Source organism: Portunus trituberculatus, chromosome 25 (genome assembly GCF_017591435.1).
Source record: "Portunus trituberculatus isolate SZX2019 chromosome 25, ASM1759143v1, whole genome shotgun sequence".
Classification (NCBI taxonomy): Eukaryota; Metazoa; Arthropoda; class Malacostraca; order Decapoda; family Portunidae; genus Portunus; species Portunus trituberculatus.
Window position 1 is genome coordinate 6282781 of NC_059279.1, and position 4720 is coordinate 6287500.

Below are 4720 nucleotides of genomic sequence, written 5' to 3' on the forward strand. Positions count from 1 at the left end.
TAAAATTAGGGATGAATGTTACAAAATGAGTTTAGAGTTGGAAGTGAGCTTGAGACTAAGAAAAGAGCTTACAGACAGGATGTGGCGTATTCCGAAACACTTCCGAGCTGCACCTTTACTGTTTGCAAAGGAGAAAGAATAGAATAGAAGGAAAAGAAAAGAAGATGATAAAATGAGAAAGGGAGAAAAAGCAAATAGAAGAAGGAAGAGACAACTGAAACAAAAGAATAAGAAAAAAATAGACAGAAAGAAGAAAACTGAAAAGAGAAACAGCAGGAAGAAAGATAAGATAAAGAAGAAAAACAGATCATTACAATAAGAGTTTTTAAGGTTGTTTATGTAACTAAAGTGACATGTTAACGAGTTTTCTGCATTATCAACAGGACAAATACTCTTTAGAACTCGGCTAATTGTTTCTATGGTCTTTGATATGGTCGCGGTGAAAGAGGGAAGCGTTTCTGAATATGGCACTTGGAAAGGTGATTGGAGTTAGGAAGAAGGTAGAAGTTAACAGAAAAGAGTTTTGCGTCAAGAAGAAACACTTGAGACACTTGAAATGATTTATTAAGGATACAAAGTGGTCTTGATTTTATGAGTCCTGGTGGATCAATGTTAGTAAGAAAGGAAAGGAAGGAAGTGGAGTGAAAAATTAGTAAAAAGGAAAGAGTTTAGAATTAATCATATTTGGATCTTAGGGAAATGAACTTAGATTGAAAAGAAGATAAATGTAAATAAATGAATAAGAGATAGGTAGATGAAGATAGAAGAATTAAATGAAACTAGTTTTTTTTGTATTCCCTAATAGTACTTTACTTAGAATTAGCACGGAGTTTGGACCTAATGAAAAGAAACCTAGATAAAAGAAGAAAATAGATATATAGATAAATGAGGGATGGGTAAATGGATATAAAGCTGCAAGGAACGCAGATGTTATGGGTTCATTAATAGCACGTAGGAATTAAATGGTGGCTTTGTTGTACCTACATTAAAAAGAAGATGAATATAGATAAACAAATAAAGGATAGGCCGATGGAAATAAAAGAATGAAATGGACGTAACTTTTAGTGTTCCTTGATAGTACTTAGAAATTGAACGGTTACTTAAAATTAGTACGAAGTTTGGGCATAATGAAAAGAAATTAGATAAAAGGAAGATAGATATAGATAAAAGAATAAATAAGGATAGAAAGAAGGATATATAAAGATGAAATGAACGTAAATGTTATGGATTCATTAATAGTACCTAGAAACTGAATGACTGTTTTGCTGTTTATAGGAATTAAATAATATGATAAAAAAAGCTATATTTTACTCAGGTAACGCGGGATAATTCTGGTTAATTCATGTACACCAAAAAAATTCCATTATCGTTAACCACCATCAATTTTTTTTAGGAGACGAACAAAAATCGGAATAAAAACCTAAAACTTAGAGGAAGTCCATACAATTTTGTAGCAAGGAGGTTTTAGACAGAATTCATACATAACACAAATCTAGAAGTTGTAAACAAAACTATGACTAAGCAATTAAAAAAGCAGAAAATCGTGTACAAGATCCATAAGTAATACGAACTTAGAGACAAACAAAACTCTCAACAAATGTCGACGGAATTCTGAAGCAACCAAAAAACCAGGAGATAGAGGGCAGAATTCTGAGACACCGCAAGAATCACCGAAAGAGGGAAGGAAGGAAGGGAGGCGACCGTCCGTTGGTTACCTGGGAAGGGCAACAGGTTACAGCTTAGCGCGCGTGGGATAATGTAAGTAGGTAAGAGGGTTAGGGTGAGGGCAGGGCAGGAAGGGGCGCTGCAAACTGGACTGCAACAACACAAAGACCCGACAGATGCAACGCACAATCAGGAATTCCAACAGGTAGCAACAGGCGAGGTTCCCAAGGGCGGGTGTTAGGGCCGCGACAGATGATGCACTCCCAGGAATTCACACAAATAACGAGAGAGAGGAAGAAAGGAAGAAAGGAAGGAAGGAAGGAAGTGTGTCCGTCTGTCCGTCTGTCTGTGATGGTGCAGCTCGTGGTGGTGATGGTGGTGGTACTATACTACAAACCACGTGGTGCTCGCTGCCTCCCCTCCTCCCTCCTCCCCACCCGAATACCGCCTCCCTAAACACGCCTTCGCCCTGTCCCTCCTCATCCTCCCTCCCTCCTCCCGCCCCTCTGACCCTCCATCTCAAGCCCCTCCCTTTCATCTCCGCAGCTCCCATCCTTACCTTGTTTTTCCCTCTCTCTTTACCTGTTCCTCACCTTTTTCCCCGCCTTTTCCTATCAGTTTCCTTTGCTTTCAATTGCATCTGACCTCTCACCAGCATTTCCCTGATTTTCCTTTCTCTTTCTCTCCCTTTCTACTTCTCCCTTCCTGCCTCCTGCCTCCTCTCCAGCCCCGGGCATACCTCACCCTCCTTCCCTTCTCCTCCCCGCCTCCTTCCCTCCTCTCCTCTCCTCGCTGTCCTCGATAACTATGCGAAAGGAAGGAAGGGAAGAAGGCAGGAGGGACAGGCATGGAGGGAGGGAGGAAGGGAAGAGGAGGAGGAGGAGGAGGAGGAGGAGGAGGAGGAGGAGGAGGAGGAGGAAGAGGAGGAGGACAGGAGGAAAACAGGATCAAGAGAGAGAGAGAGAGAGAGAGAGAGAGAGAGAGAGAGAGAGAGAGAGAGAGAGAGAGAGAGAGAGAGAGAGAGAGAGAGGTGGGAGTTTATCACTAAAATAAGAGGAAGACAATGCGATAATTAATGAAATATGTGACACATGTTAATTCTCTCTCTCTCTCTCTCTCTCTCTCTGTCCGGGAAGTCAGTTGCGTTGTGGTTACACCCCAAAGGTCACACCGCAAACACACACACACACACACACACACACACACACAACATTAGCAGGGACGAGAATTGAAACACACACACACACACACACACACACACAGAGAGAGAGAGAGAGAGAGAGAGAGAGAGAGAGAGAGAGAGAGAGAGAGAGAGAGAGAGAGAGAGAGAGGACCGTAACCGTAACCAAGGAGAGAGAGAGAGAGAGAGAGAGAGAGAGAGAGAGAGAGAGAGAGAGAGAGAGAGAGAGAGAGAGAGAGAGAGAGAGAGAGAGAGAGAGAGAGAGAGAGAGAGAGAGAGAGAGAGAGAGAGAGAGAGAGAGAATGGGGGGGAGGAGGGATGCTCAGGGTGGTAAGTGACCTGGGAGAGGAGAGGGTGTTTGGGACTGGAGAGGAGGAGGCATGGGAAGAGGAGGAGAGAGGAGGAGGGGAAGTAGGATGGTAGCGGGGGGAAGAGGAGGGAGGAGTGTTCGCCATTTTGCTGGTCTTTCATCATGGTGTGGGCAGTTGGTTGCTGTGCGTCGTGTGGGGAGGACAGACGTTCCCGCCGCTCCTCGCTAGCACCCACGCTACTGGGACGCTCTGCCCTCTCGCTGCCTTGGAACTGTGCTGGTGTTGACCCGTGACCCGCCTCATTGTGGACTTGTTACCGATGCGCCCTGCCCTCGCCTCACACCCATCACTTAATGAGGGGGAAATGAGGCAGCGATGAAAATTAATACGCATATCAGGGAGTATCGCACATTGGCAGGAGAGGGAGCGACACACTCACACAGACAGACAACCTTACAAGTCCAGCCCGCCGCGGAGAACAAAACGACGGGGATTTCACCTTCTGCCACGCCGTCTGCAGCCTTCTGTAAGTATCCCTCGTGTCATTTGGCTTCTCCTTGGATAGAGCACGGGTCCCTGTTGCTCGGGTGGGGGCGCTGGGGCCTTGACACTCCCTCAGACGGTGCAGGTGGCGGCAAGGGGACACAGAAGGGTGCGGCGCTGGATAGGTTAAGGTTGTGTGCCTTGTCCTGTGGCAGTGCGGCGAGGAAGGGCAAATGTTCCGAGATAATGATAATCTTTAGAGACGTGAGGTTGGGTTAGTGCATTCATTGAGGTCAGGAGGTTAAACTGTAGTAAGCACGTGATGGTGATTTGCCAGGGCGAGGCGGACGTGGCCAGACAGGACGGGAGGTAGACGCGTGACGGCAAGACGAGGCTAAGCGAGGCGAGGCAAGGCAGTGATATGGCGTGAATTAACCTGTTGTTATGTAAAGGAAATGTTACCCTTCACTCAAGAGGCACCAGAGACACGGCGGCTTGAGGAGTAGGAGGATTGAGTCAAAAGTGGCTATGGGTGCAGGATACTGAAGAGGAAGAGGGCGGATATCGTGTTTAGCATGGAAGCAAGACAAGGCAGGGATGAAAGGGAAGTGTGCAAGTGAGGAGTGAGTGCGGAGACGGATATGAAAAGCAAGATTGTGACGGGGGCGGGAAGTTAGGCGGGGAGAGACGGAGGGAGAAGCGCGGCGCGGCCATGACTCACCCGCGACACCCAGACCCGCTGACCTGGTTGTGTTCCCTCCCCAGTCCCCGCCCAGGGTGAGGGGCGCCCGCCAGGGGGTGAGTGGTGAGTGGCCTGGCGGGGCGGGAGGTGAGGAGGCTGACCCCGTGTGTGGCGGCAGGGCAGGGTGACGGGGATGGGACCTGGGGTGCGGGGGAAGCGACGCCAGGGAGGGGTAAGGGTACTCTGAGGCCACGAGAGAAGGGAGGTGCCCCAGGGGAGAGGGGTGGTGTTTAGGACCCCAGGGAGGAGTGGGGAAGGAAAGGAGAGGCAAGGGTCAGTCATCAGCAAAACACGTTACTTTTTCATCACGTATTTACATCAACTGACAACCTCCTCCTT

General features: G+C 47.5%; 1 long non-coding RNA gene across 1 annotated transcript in view; it reads left to right on the forward strand.

The window, feature by feature from the left end:
• Nucleotides 1–3273: 3273 nt before the first annotated feature.
• The window catches only part of LOC123508866, a 19371-nt gene continuing 17924 nt past the window's right edge, over nucleotides 3274–4720 (forward strand). The window contains exon 1 of the long non-coding RNA XR_006676017.1: nucleotides 3274–3682. This is a non-coding gene — a long non-coding RNA (uncharacterized LOC123508866). The remainder of the gene's footprint in view (nucleotides 3683–4720) is intronic.